Raw genomic sequence first — 15,691 nt, forward strand, 5'->3', positions numbered from 1 at the left:
ACTGTAGTAATATTTACAATATGAACAGTGTAATTATAAACAGTATGGTATTTTTATTTACAAATAATAATAAATATGGGTATTTAAAAATTGTCCAGTTAGTGCAAACCAAAATGTATATGGGATATGTGTAGAGTTATTTATGGCATAGTGCACCTGTGAGGTCTACTGGGAGCAGTGCGGGTTGTACAGTCTAACAGCAGCAGGAAGGAAGGACCTGTGATACCTCTCCTTCACATACTTAGGGTGTATCAGTCTGTCGCTGAAGGAGCTGACCAGTGCGGTGATAGTGACCTGCAGGGGTAGGGACTCCTTCACCAGCATCGATGACAGCTTATCCATCATCCTGCTCTCTCCCACCACCTGCACTGGGTCAAGAGGCCATCCCAGGAAGGAAAACTTAAAACATGATCGTGAAGAGGTGATGAGTAGCCAACATGCACATGACAGGGAGCCCCCCTTGATGAAGGTGGATGATACAGAGAACTGCAACACAAGTCTACTGCCACTAAAACCACTTACAAAGAATAAACTGATACTTATCAATAAAAACTCAAGCACATGTCAAGTCTCCCACAAGATGGCACTTCAATACATCACTCTTAGAAGATCCAGATGTCAGCTCCCTAATCAAATGAGAGTGGGCATCCTTTCTGGAGATGAACGGCTCTCCAGAAATTTCACGATCACAATTATGGGAGACAGGAAAAACAGTTAAAAGGAATAATCATATCATATTCATCACACAAGAAAAAACAGCAACAAGAACAGGAAACTACTTTAGACACAAAAATTAAACACCTAAGTTGCCAATTTAATAATAACCCCAGTGAACAAACACAAAATGAATTAACCCAACTTAAAACTCAACTTGAAACCATACACAAAAAGAAACAGTTCAGGCCGCCTCGGTGTGTGCATTGTTTTGTCTTGTTTTGTCTATAAACTCTGTCTTCCTTTTGTGATACCCGGAGCTTTTTTAACCAGAGAAGAGCTCATGAACATCAGGGGAACAACTTCAGCGAACTTGTTTCCGACTTTTTTCTGTTCAACAGTGGAATTATTGGACATTGTGGTCGAAGGTGCGCTCACCTTTGTTGATGCAGTTAAACTCCGTGGGAGAGGAAGACGTGCTGGAGTGCTTGTATGTCTCCGCAAGCGCGGAAACCGGACTTCACTACCCGGTATATTTCTATCCAACGTATGCTCTCTGTGCAATAAACTGGATGAACTGCAGCTACTCGTGGGGAGAAACAGAGACTCTTCTTCATCTTCCGTTCTCTGTTACAAGGAGACGTGGTTGTGTGGATCAATACCGGACTCTGGGCTGCAGCTGGCAGGCTTCCAGGGTCGCGAAACAGAACTCTGGCAAAGCAAAAGATGGGGAAATCTGTTTTTATATCAACAGTGGCTGGTGCAACGGTGTGACAGTGATCCTACAGAACTGTTCTCCTGTTCTGGAATAATTTTTCATCAACTGCAAACCATTCTACTCCCCCACGAGTCCGCTTCATTCATTCTGGTCGGTGTTTACATTCAGCCGCAGGCCAACATGCAAGACGCGCAGCGCATGCTCGCTGACTAGATACTGTGCGTTGAGCAGACATACTATTAGTTATTGTCCTCGGTGACTTTAACAAAGGACACCTCAACCATGAGCTTCCTTAATACAAACAGTTCATTAAATGTCCAGCCAGACAGAGGAACGTTTTGGATCACTGTTACACCACAGTCAGCGGTGCTTATCATGCCATCTCACGTGCTGCACTGGGCCATTCTGACCAGTCATGGTCCATCTGATTCCTGCATACAGGCAGAAATTAAAGCTCTGCAAACCTGTAGGACATTTAAGAAGTGGGCCAGTGAGGCTGTGGAGGATCTTCAGGATCTCTGGACTGTACTAACTGGGACGCTTTCAGGTCTGTTACAAACAGTCAGGATGAGTACACAGAGGCTGTGACGTCACACATCAGTTTCTGTGTGGAGTGCTGTGTACCATCACGCACCAGGGTGAGTTATAACAATGACAAGCCCTGGTTCACAGCCAAACTCAGACAGTTAAGGACAAAGTACAAGTTTAGCAAGGCGGTGAGAGAAGCTAAACAACAATACTCTGAGAAACTCCAACATCAGTTCTCAGCCAATGACTGTGTTGCTACTGTCTGGAGTTGGGCTCAGGAAGATAACAAACTATAAACCTACAGCCCCCCCACTCCATAAATGACCTGCGCCTGGCTAACAAACTCAGTGAGTTCTCCTGTCAATTTGAAAGACAATGGAGCAGACCTGACACCTCCCCTGTCACACACTTCATGAGCTCCAGCCCAGGATCTCGACCTCAGCGTGGGCCCCCGCTTTCCACCACGGCCCACCTCTGTGCCCCCCTCCCCCCCTACCAGAAGGACACCTCTCTCCCCCTCAACCACAGTGCCACTTCTCTCAATCCTGGAGAGGGATGTCAACAGACTTTTTAGAGACAGAACCCCTGCAAAGTATCAGGTCCTGATTGTGTCTCTCCATCTACTTTCAAACTCTGTGCCAATCAGCTGTCTCCAGTGTTCACCAACGTTTTCATCACCTCACTGGAGACATGCCACATGCCAGCCTGCTTCAAGTCCTCCACCATCATCCCCATCCCCAAAAAACCAAGGACCGTAGGACTTAATGACTACAGACCCGTAGCCCTGACATCTGTGGTGATGAAGTCCTTTGAGCGCCTTGTTCTGTCCCACTTAAAAACCATCAACGACCTACTACTTGACCCCCTGCAGTTTGCCTACAGAGCCAACAGGTCTGTAGACGAGGCTGTGAACATAGCCCTCCACTACATCCTCCAGCATCTGGACTCCCCAGGAACCTATGCCAGGATCCTGTTTGTGGACTTCAGCTCTGCTTTCAACACCATCATCCCGGCTCTGCTACAGGAAAAGCTCTCCCAGCTGAGCGTGCCCGACTCCACCTGCAGGTGGATCACAGCATGTGAAGCTGGGAAAACATGTCTCTGACTCACGGACCACCAGCACTGGATCCCCCCAAGGCTGAGTTCTTCCTCCTCTGCTCTTCTCCCTGTACACCAACAGCTCCACCTACAGTCATCAGTCTGTCAAGCTCCTGAAGTTCGCGGATGACACCACCGTGATTGGGCTCATCTCAGATGGGGATGAGTCAGCCTACAGGTGGGAGACTGACCATGATGGGTGACTTGATGCAGTGAGAACAACTTGGAGCTCAATGCTCTAAAAACAGTGGAGATGACTGTGGACTTCAGAAAGAGCACAGCCACACCCACCTCCATCACCCTGGCTGTTTCCATCGTCAACACAGTGGAGTCCTACCACTTCCTGGGCACCATCATTTCCCAGGATCTGAAGTGGGAGCTGAAAAAGCCAGAGGATGTACTTCCTGCAGCAGTTGAAAAAAATCACAGAGTCATCCTCACTTCCTCCATCACCATCTGGTACGCTGCTGCCACTGCCAGGGACAAGGGCAGACACCAGCATATCATTCGCTCTGCTGAGAGGGTGGTCAGCTGCAATCTGCCACCCCTCTTGGACCTGCACACCTCAAGGTCCCTGAGACGTGCAGGTAAGATAGCTGCTGACCCCTCCCATCCCAGACACAATCTCTTTGAGACTCTCCCCTCTGGCAGGAGGCTGCGGTTCATCAGGACCAAAACCTCTCACCATAAGAATAGGGGTTTTTTTGCAACTTGCCTCATCAACAAAGCTCATGACCCCAACTGACACCGACCCTCCTCCCTCCCCATTCACTTACATTACATTAATGTAAGTAGCCACTGACGCTCTTATTTTGCACATTGCAATATCAGTATCTACTGCGAACTGGCACAATCTAGGTCAAACTTTTTGCACTACTGGACAAATCTGGACAGTCTTCACCTACTTTAAAATCGGTCACACTCTATTATATTTATATTCACACTCTATTTATATTTATATAGTTTGGGGGTATTTTGTCCGTTGTTTGTTGTTTTGCACCTACAGACCACAGCAAATTCCTTGTATGTGTAAACTTACTTGGCAATTAAAGCAATTCTGATTCTGATAAAAGAACTTTCAAAATCATTACTGACTTCTCTACAATCGTACACTACACAATAAATTGCACCAAATCCACTATTCTACCATTGACCGAAGACGCCTGGGACTCTGCATCTCACTTCACACTGGCAATATCAACTATTTAGGCAGTATTATTTCCTCCAGGCTGTCAGAACTGTTCAACCTAACTTACAGCCTTCTGCTGAAAAATATAGAAGATGATTTAAAATGCTGGACCAGATTACCACTCACTCTCACTGGAGGTATCGCAACAGTTAAAATTAAAACTTTATTAATTATTAATTAATTAATTAATTAATTATTCTCACTGCTCCCCATTACACCCACTGACAAATGGTTCAAAACACTAAATTCACTAACAACTCAATTTTACAGGAAAAACAAAAAAATGAGAATCTCACTTGCAAAATGCAAAATGAGCATTTGAGGTGGCCTCAAAACTTTCTCTACTATTTTCTGTCAAATCAATTGCAATATTTATTCAAATGGATTCAAAAGGAAAAACACAATAACCAATGGTTAGATTTAGAAAAAATCAGTGTAAAACCACTTCACTTGCAGATCTCCCCTTCCTACCACTCAATCAATCAAGAAACAGGACTATTGTAAGAACATCACTGTCTGCTCAACTTGGGCAGCCTGGTGAAAAACACATAAAGTCACCAACTCATCACTGGCACCATGTAGATACACCCCCATTTGGCATAATCCAGACTTCTAGTGGGGCGGCTTAACAGCATAATTCCAAAGAATCGTGCACTTTGTGATAAAAGCGTGAAATTTGATCATATAGTTAGCTAAATTTATTTACCTCCTTGGAGTTTGTACATGAATGATACAAATAAATTTCAAGATGGCTGTTATTTTTCAAGATGGCCACCATGACTGGTTTGAAAATCATTACTGCTTCAAAGTTGCATGGATTCCTGTGATATGAATGATATTGGGGTCAAATCACACATTTTTATGATTAGGAATTCAGGTGGCAACTTTAGTATTTAGCCTATTTGGAAGCTCACAATGCAAGATAGGCCTAACTGACAATAGTAACTGTCCAAACATGGGGTCAATCGTGGAAGACTCTCAGCAATCCCCTTCACAGTAACAGAGAGCTGTGCAGTCTAAGGCAGCTTTTTTGCACTTACACTGCTTAACACAACCCTTCTTACATTTGCAGGAGATAAGTTTATAGCTGGACTGGCCTGCATCATGCAGGCATGTCCAAAATGGTTCATAATGACCCTCAGATGCCTTTGACCAGCCCCATCTACAAGGAGAAGGAAGCTCTGGTGTTGACACCAGCATCTGACCCCATACATGGCCTCCTTGATAGACTGCCCTCTTAACATGCTCCTTTAGGGCAGCCTTTGTTGGAGGGATTGACTGCACATTGTGCCTCTTTAGCAAATAACTTCCTCCTAGCTTGGTCTATGTCTGTGGATGTGCTGGTTCGATCATAGAGCAGGATTATAAACCTTTCAATAGTTGCCATTACCTCCTGTAGAATGTCATGTGGGGCAGAAGACAATTCTAATAGGACATTTGTAAGCTTTTCATGGGCTGCTAGGTATCGAAAACTCTTTCCAGTACTAAATGCCAACCAAAGCTCATCCCCACAGCTAGAACCACAACATCGGTATCAACAGTTTGGATCATAATTTTCTGGTGACCATTTCTTCAAGAACTGCCTTATATACCTGCCTGAGAAGGAGGGCATTCTGTTCTTTGACATTTGAAAGATGTCTTGTTTTGTCATTGGGTGAATAACTCAGAGAGGTTTCTGATTAGTCTGTGAAATGACTTGAGGGCCACACCCCTTCAATGGGGAGGGGAGAGAGCTGTCCACATTTCGAAGGCATCAGCATGTTCACTATTCGGTCTGCGGTATCTTCCTACTAAGTAGTCTTATATTAACAGCAGTCCACCATTTGAAACGTGGTATTAGCACGTTAGCACGTTAACTATTTATGTGGAACAGGGTGTCAATGGGGGAAATATAAGGGTTTTTCTTAAATAAGTTTTATTTATCTAGTTGTGAGCTAATTGTAATAACAAAATAAGTTTTAAAATAAGTTTTATTTCTCTAGTTGTAAGCCTACCTAGAGACGAGCATATGACAAATATGAACTCGAGGCATGTTGCAATGGTCAAGTCACATCTGATCTTTCCAATGAATTGAAGGACTTGAAGGTGACATCAACATGTCACTATTTTTGAGACTTATGTATTTGTGAAGTTTGAGGAAAAAGATTGAAATTAAACTAAATTCCGTTTAGCTAATTATAACTAGCACCGCTTACATTTGTGTGTGATATCTGCAAGTAATTGGTGGCCATCTTGAATTGTGAGAACAAAGGAAGATTCTGGGCTTATTACACATTGCAGATTTTTATTTCTGCATGATAAAATGTATAATTATTTATGGAGATCGACCATATCATATGCAATATGCAAACCTTTATTACAATTACAATGTTCATGCTGATCGTGGCAACCATCTTGAATTTTTATTGATTTATATGTATTCTTCATGTATAAACTTCATGTATAAATCTTCATGTATAAGAAAATTGATCTGAATACTGTTGTCAGTGGTGGCCATTTTTAAAATGGCCACCACGACTGCCATGTTGAAAATTCACAATGGCCCGATATCCAATTTTTTTCAGACTGCCTTTGGCCTTAACTGTACCAAATTTCATGCTTTAATCACAAAGTGCACAATTTTTCAGCTAAGCCACCCCACTATTCCAGCTACACAACTCCCCCATTTACTTTTCATCATGGCAACAAAAGGGAATCACCTGCATCACCTATTCCAAAACAACCAATTCATATCATTCAACACAATAATCCAGAATTACGGGGTTGGGAGAGACCAGTTCCTCCACTACCAACAACTAAAATCCATAATCAATTCTAAAATTAACATAACCAACAGCACACTACAACCCTCTCAGTTGAGTGAAGAGATTAGGAAAAATAGCAAACTAAAAAAAAAAAAAATTCAAAACTTTATAAATTTATATCCCTGTCCAACAAGTCCTCCAATTCATACGACCACAGTTGTCGTTTGTCCATGCACTCAAATACGACCCACTGGAGCGTTTTACCACCACCCTGGACCGCCGAAAACGCGCCTCCTGGCGGTGACATGGGAACACAGATACTTTTAGCGGTACACAAGAGAAGCGAAGACAGATAATTTATTTGGGAGCCGCTCTTAATGAGCTAACCAAGGTAAGTAGTCGGTAAATATTAATTAATTAATTTTATACGATAGAGAATGTTGTCAGTGCGACTATGCCTTGCGGGTTGTCATTGTCATTGCGTTTTAATGATGTTTCAACTTAGATTAGTATGTAGTCTAACGTTAATTTATTAATGCTGTTTACCGGCTAAGGCCGGCTAATGGTTAGCATGGACACCGGCTAAGGCCGGCTAATGGTTAGCATGGACACCGGCTAAGGCCGGCTAATGGTTAGCATGGACACCATAACTGTCATGAAACTACACAAATGTGTGCAAAACTATAAATGTGTGCGCTTAATCCTTCGTATTAGACAAAATATTTTTCTTCAAATGTTTTATAGACGATGGTGCGTGTGACGGGACGAGGAGTAGAAAAATCGATTTTCTGACAGTATTATCATATAGCCTAGCATGTTATTTACTTTACAAACGACTGTAGTCATTACTATGTTTAAATGGACACTTTATTATTATTTTATTTATTTTGGCGATGATTCTGTGAAGCTGGAGCAGCAACTAAAAGGTCAAGGCTACTTGATCGATATATTGACAGCAGTGAACTGTATAGAGGCAGCTAAATATTGTTATATGAATTTAAAACGGCACCTGGATGCCTGTAAAAATCATGGTGTAAAATTACATGACAGGTAAGGATGGTAATTAAACAGATGTGACTGCATAATATAAACCTCTGTGATGATGTCTAGGCATCACGTTTAATCACAGATGTAAAAAAAAAAAACAAACAAAAAAACAAACAGTAACATTAACAAATGATTTTTCCATAATCATAATAGCTTAAATCTGATGGGTCACAGAAGTTTTTGCAATATCTGACACCATTCAGCTTCTTGCGATGCACTATGTGTGCATTCTTTTAAGATAAAGGTAGGTTATCTGTTAATGTATGTCATGTATTGGTTGATTATATGATGATGATTATGTCCACTAGAGCTGAGTTTCTTAGAGGGCTACCACAACTTTTAATTTATTGAGTTCATAATGAATAGAGAGGACCAGGTCCTTAATAGTACTAAACTCACTGAAAACCAGCACATTGAGTTGCTGTGTTGACTGGTACCATGATTCCTGTCAATGAAATACAGGCTAGAAAATGAATTTATTGATGACACACCCTGCAGTGTTCCAATCATTAATTTATGTTTCTTCTCCAGATGCCAACTAAAAAGATATGTTCAGTGTGTGAGGAGAAAATTGGGGTGGCAAGTAAGACTTGCCACCACTGTGGTGCAAAGCAGGCCCTAAAAGAAAAGCTGCAAAAGAAAAAAGACAAAATGACAGCCGGGTGGAAAGAGCGGCAGAAAAAAAACTGCAGCTTCAATAAAACGTACGATTCATCACATTTACTGGTAAGTTTTTTTTTCTTTCAAATGTTTTTAAAAATTTTTTATTCCATGTCAGTTTCATCTACTCCACCCCCTGGTTTATATTTTCTTTTGTGCATTTTATTTTTCAACTAAATCAACATGAAAAGCCAAAATTGGGGAAATGACCTGACCACAATCTTTTACGCTGACAGTTCAAGGCAAGAATATTGTCTAAGAGGCGGAGTACACTGAACAAGAGAGACACCCTCACACAAAAACAAACACGGGCATTTGTGCAAAAGAAGCAATGTTAAAGAAACACTATGTAGGATTCGCAGTAGCCACTGGTTCTCTGGTTGAGAGTAGCAACTGTCTGCTACTGAGACTTTTTCAGAGAAGCACATATGTGAATTTGTTGCTGGTGCTGCCGCCTTTGCCGTGCAGCCCAGCACAGGGCGTTGGTGTGTGGGTGAGAGGAGCAGGGAGACTAGGCTTGAGCTCGGTCTCTGGAGCTCATCACGGTTTCCTACCCGTGCAGGGAAATTAGAGTGCAGTTTCAGCCAATGCGACTCCACTCAGGCTGCAGCAACTGCACCATTCATCTTATTAACCATTTCTACCACTTCATTGAGTTTAGAAACGTTATTTTAAGGTCAAAAAACTATATAGCTGCTTAAAGGCCAGTTCAGACCATAGGTTCATGATACAACAACTTGAAACTTTTGACTATGTGCACCCACTTACAACTTCATGCCCTAACAAAGCCTTGCAACTGTACAGTTCACACTGTGGCACAGAGTTGAGACAAGTTTTTGTGATGTCACATAAAGCGTGTTGTTTCCATACCAATAGTTGCATTAGCCTATAAGGCAAGGCAAGGCAATGTTATTTGTATAGCCCGTTTTTGTCTCAAAGGGCTTTACATGGAATCAAAAACAACATCCTCTGCCCTTAGACCCTCACATCCACTGGGGGAAAACTCCATAATATCCTTTTAACTGGGGAAAATTGGAGAAATCTCAGGGTGAATAACAGAGGAGTGATCTCTCACCCAGGACAGGTAGACATGTAATAGATGTTGTATACACACAAAAATAGGTAAAGAATAAAAAAATGCACACCACAGCAGCTCCAGCAGAGAATATATTTATTTATGCATTTTCTACAGGAGCTGTTTTGGTGTGCAGTTACAAAGATTGAGACAATCTGCACACTCTACCTGAAACTGAACAGGTTCAATCCGTGGGCCCACATGAGTCAAGATGCAACAGGGTCATTCACATTGCTTCAACGCCCCTGTGCACCCTTCTTAAACTGCTTTGTTGCACTGCAAATGTTTGGGCAGACTTAAGACTAGTACTATCCAGGGACACATAGAAATCTTTGCATTGTTATGTCTGTGTGTAGTTCAAAAAGAGCAAGGGAGCTGAATCGCCTGTTGTAGTAGTGGAGTGAAATGTGAAAAGATTGTAGATACCCCAATAATGAATTATCACTGTGCAAAAGGCATTTTTAACACAGAGAGAGCTGGGAGGATACAGAGCAAACCAGTGGCTGAAAAATAGCCACTGAAAATATCAGATGCATCATTTTAAGATCACTTTCAGACAAGAAAGTGCAGTAGTTGTCGTTTCGGTAAACTCTGAATTTGCCGTTCATATCATTCATATATACATTGAGCGGGGAAGCTCAGTGCTGGCTGCCATGTCGTGTCATGTCAGCTCAGGTCAAGGTGACGTCTGTGAAAAGTCACCGCGGTGCAGTGAGGAAGAATGGAGCTAAAACTAATGCTAACACTGATGCTGCTTTCAGGTGCAGTCTGGCACAAAGCCGTCGGTAACAAACCAGATGTCATTTTAGTCACAGAAGTTGAGAGAAAGCTGGTAAAACGTGGGTCAGGTAAACAATACGACATCGCCATGACAACATATTGTCACATGTATTGTTTAGCCTCCTGCTGACGGACCACTTGTTTACATAGAGGCTTGTTTATGCCGTTGCATGCAGCGGTTGTCTTCCGTATGCCACCTTCCCAATATCACGTGAACGTAGCATGAAAAATACGACTGAGTTGCTTGGGATATACTACTGTAACGCTAGATGGAGTAATTCCTACACAATATACCTTTAATGTATAATGAAATTATAACTATGCAATCAATCACAACAAACCATTAGTAATATTAAAGACTTTGAATAGACAGTACAGTAGCATTTGCATTAACTTAACTAAGTAACTAAAAAAACTAATTTAATTACCCATAAAAACAGTTACTATATTATTACTTTTCATTAATCCAAAATCAAAGTTCTTAACTATTTAAGGCGTTAGTCACAGATTGTATGTAACTGTATTCATGATAATTAAATCAATTTGGCACAGTTTAGACACAAAACCTTGAAAAGGCCAAAATGGCTATTTTTATTTTAGTGGAATTTTGAGGTCTTCCAGATCCATATTTGATGCCCAGCATGTTGTTCTGTGGAGCAGTAGCAACTCTTTCAGATGTACAGATACATAGAGGCCTGTTATTATTTTTGACTTGTCTTTCACCAAATTGTATTTCATTTTGCCATTGCTGACATTGCTATTCAGAAACAGTTTATTTGTAGCAGTAGCTACTTCACTCTAACCTTTAATGAATCGCTGATCTGTCTCGATAAATATGCATAAAACAACTTTTCTGTACTCTATATTTTTGTAATCCAATGAATTGTGTGATTTTGTGTCTTGTGTCTTCCAGCTCCATAAGTGGGAACTTTTGGAGAGGCACCCCATCCTCTTCCTTGGAAAAAAAAAAGGAAGGCGCTTTGTGGCAGAGTGGCTTTGTCCATGGTACAGTGAGGATGAGACTGTGAAAGCTTCCATCAAAGCCATGGAGCTTATTTATGACAGACTTCTCAATGGTAATGTATATAAATGTGCAATAACCCAAACACACGGAAGTCTTCAGGGAGACACTGATTACATTATGTGCCCACTGCCCCATCCATTGTTTTTTGTGTTCTTTTAAATGATTAGTTTGATGTTACAATAGGCTTTATGCACAGCTCCACTACTTCCTGAACTTAAACAAGCTCCTTTATTTCCTGTCTAACATTATTGGACAAACTGATTAATTCAGGTGTGTCTGACCATTGTTGTGAATCAACAAAACAAAATTAAAAAGACAAATAAATCTGACTGACAAGAGCTGTGACACTGTTTACGCAGATAAGGTGGTAAACTTTTCAAGTAAAGGCGTGGACTGTTCATCCACCTCAAGGTGTAACTGTCCATCTTTACAGGTTTTTCTATCTCCTCTCTACTCCCTGACAGTGTCATGGATGTAGGCTGGTGTGTGTGTTTGTTGAGGGCTGAGCTAACCAACAAAAGCACATTAACTGCCATGCAAAAATTTAATTGAAGAAGGCAGACCTCTGTCAAGGCCAATTGTTCCTTCCTCTTTGCAAACCTCCAAGCACAACCACTATGTATGTCCAGATAAATTCCAAAAACATTAAATCATGTCAACGGAAACAGGCTGGGATGACTTGCAGATCATAGAATTGTCAGATTTAATGGGTAATATCACTAAGACAACATATCAAAAGTTGAAACTGAGAAATAATTTCACTGTTTTTTTATAATGGTGTACTCATTTTGAAATTAATGCCAGCAACGCATTCCAAAAAATTTTGGTATGTGGCAACAAAAGACTTTGAAAGCTGTTAAATACAAACAGAAAACAGCTAGTGGAAGATCTCACAATGAATGTCAATGTCAAATGTCATTTATTCAGGGGAGCCAATTGAGAGCAGGCTCTCTTTTTCAATGACGCCCTGATTACAGGAATAAAAACAACACAATTAAAACAAAGTATACACTATGATAAACAAGTGTCAGAATCAGAAATACATTGAACAGACACAAGGAGAACAGCATGTGTGGTTAACTGGCAACAGGTTAGTAACATGATTAGGTATAAAAAAGAGCATCCCATACAAGTTTTTGAGAAACGCTGCCAAGTAGACAATGTAGGTAGAGACAGACAAAGAAGGTTTTGTTTATTAAAATGCAAGAGTTGGTACATGATCCTGTTCCAAACATGTTGCTGTATCTAATTCAAAATGAGCATATCATTTTCAACAAGAATTTGATTAAGTGTTGTTGTTGTAATTCTTTTTTGTAATATTCACACAATCAAATGGGGTGACCTCGAATAGTCGTATAGTCGAATAGTCGACTATTCGACGATTCAGTTCGGAGGTCTGATTCCTCTATCAACCTCGTCAAATCGTTGTTAAATGTGGTTATGAAAAAATGATCGTACCATTCTGAAATCTCACTGCTGCTGAACATCTGATTTTACATAGAATTTATTTGTTTTCTTATAATATAGACTATTTTGATAGAAACATCACATTGAGTGCTCAAACACTGATGCCAACTGTCTCTCTCTCTCGCTCACATCCGTCTTTCTCACTCTCTCTGTCTCTTGCTCTCGCACTCTCTAAATTCGGGCAGAAAGTTTTATTTACAATATTAAAGCAACAATGCCGAGTTTATCAGCCGTAATATAATGTTTTCAGACTCACTGCAATGGTAGAAAAATGCTTAACGGGATGAACGGTGCAGCCGTGGCAGCCTGGACGGGTCGCCTCGGCTGAAACCACACTATGTAACTTCCCTTCGCGGGTAGGTATCGTGCCCCCTCCTCTCTGCTTTCAGTGCGACCTGCTCCACGGCGTCACACGCTTACCTGACTGTAGCCTGGAGTGAGCCAGCAGCAAAAAAAGAGAGCGTAGACAGCAGCTAACTAGAAAACAAAGTAACAGAAGTCTGAAGTGTGTTTTCCAGCACTGAGAGACGGTAATCGCCACAGATAATGCGCGCTGGCTGATAAGTTTTGTTTTTGTTTCGCAAACAGACAATAGCGTGAACTCCATCAGATGGTGGAAGCACTGAGCTGAAACTCGACAATGTTGCTTTAAACTAAGGGATGCGCTCTTGTCTATTGCACAGCAGACACACACAAAAAACAAAAAACAAACAAAAAAACAGCGCTGTCCATGGTACTGTGACACACGACCCCTGAACCATCTATGCTAGCACTGATACACGTAACATGGCCACACAATGATGGGAGTTTTTATTTTGCATACACACTCAATTTATAGCACAAACTCAAACTTGTCATCGCTACACTGTCCCCAAAAGATTAACAGTGATGTCATGCACGCAGCCTAGTAAGTGGGATCAGGAAAAAGATGGGTGCAGAATGACCTATAATCTTATGCCATCTGCAGGAGTTGTTTATTCAGGTGTTCCGTTTCTTCAGAGCGTAAAAAGACGCAAATGAGATCATGAATCAATGAGGGAAAAAATAACAGGATTCCACGATAAGTTGACTGTGGGCAAATCTGTAGTCAAGGACACCCCTAATCAAATACTTGTTGTATTTCCCTATCCAGCTTAAATCAAATTAAAATGCCTACACCAAAGTGTACATCACAGTTTCCTCTTCTCAACAGTGATAACGGCACCTGCACCAGCAACCGCAGCGGGCGAGATTACAGCAGCAAATTCAGAGGATCCTGCCTTGTCCACCCCTGAGGCTCCTCCTGTCTCCTCCGGTCCTGTGTCTCCCTTCACAACTCCTCCTGTCTCCTCCTGTCCTGCGTCTCCTTCCCCAGCTCCTCCTGTCTCCTCCTTTGCTGTGTCCACCCCCCAGGCTCCTCCTGTCTCCTCCTGTCCTGTGTCCACCCCCCAGGCTCCCTCTGTCTCCTCCTGTCCTGTGTCCACCCCCCAGCTTCCCTCTGTCTCCTCCTGTCCTGCGTCTCCTTCCCCAGCTCCTCCTGTCTCCTCCTTTGCTGTGTCCACCCCCCAGGCTCCTCCTGTCTCCTCCTGTCCTGTGTCCACCCCCCAGGCTCCCTCTGTCTCCTCCTTTGCTGTGTCCACCCCCCAGGCTCCTCGTGTCTCCTCCGGTCCTGTGTCTCCCTCCCCAGCTCCTCCTGTCTCCTCCTTTGCTGTGTCCACCCCCCAGGCTCCTCCTGTCTCCTCCTGTCCTGTGTCTCCTTCCACAACTCCTCCTGTCTCCTCCTGTCAAACCCATCCACAAAAAAACAGAAGAAAGAGAGGGATGAAGCAGATGACTGGTATGTATGTGTTTGGGGTCATCAGTAGTCTAATTATCACAATACGAATGTTTGTCAAGCTGTTTCAGTGAGAAGAGTCTCATTCTAGCCTTCTCTCAGCCCATAACTTGCATTGTTAAATGACTGGCCATGATTTCTACAAAGGAACATAACATGCATATAATAGCAAACTATTTAGTGAAAAATAAGGGGTAAACATGAAGTTAAACACGTAACTCCTTGATGGGACAGTTCTGCTGATGTCATCCAGCATCATAAGGACTATCTAATCTACATTCAAATCTAAATGTACTTATATAGCACAAAATCAAATCCATAAAATCAATGAAATTTTTCTCAATCCATACAATAACATGCTCTGTCCTTAGACCCTCAATTTCAATTTGTGTAAGGAACAACTACTATGATTTTTGTCAGTAAACCAAATTCTGACATAATTTTCTGCAGTACGTTATACTTCTGATGTTAGAAGCGTTATGTGTAATGTTATACTGCAAATTGAAAACATGACTGGCATGACCAACAAGTACCGACAGGGTGAAAAGATGCCATCTGTAATTCACGGTAATAATTGTGAGATCTCTGTCTCTGTTTAATGAACAACTGTCATGAAGTAGGATAAAAGAACAGCAGTTTTGACAGATTTTGAACACTTTGTCAGAGAAAATGCCTGTTTAGATGTGTGTTTAGATGTCGGTCAATAAACCATTGCCATTTCTTTTAATTTATTTCAGAATGTCCCATTCATCAAGGCTCAAGCAGTTTCCCCTACAAGAAAATCCTGAGGCAAAGAATCATGGAGGTGTGTTTCAAGGCAGATTTGAAAAGACAGATAATGAATATATCTCTGTGGCACCATAAATTTACATGTTTTGTTATAGCTGGGGCATA

The sequence above is a fragment of the Pagrus major genome, chromosome 24, assembly GCF_040436345.1.
Source record: "Pagrus major chromosome 24, Pma_NU_1.0".
In the NCBI taxonomy this organism is placed as follows: domain Eukaryota; kingdom Metazoa; phylum Chordata; class Actinopteri; order Spariformes; family Sparidae; genus Pagrus; species Pagrus major.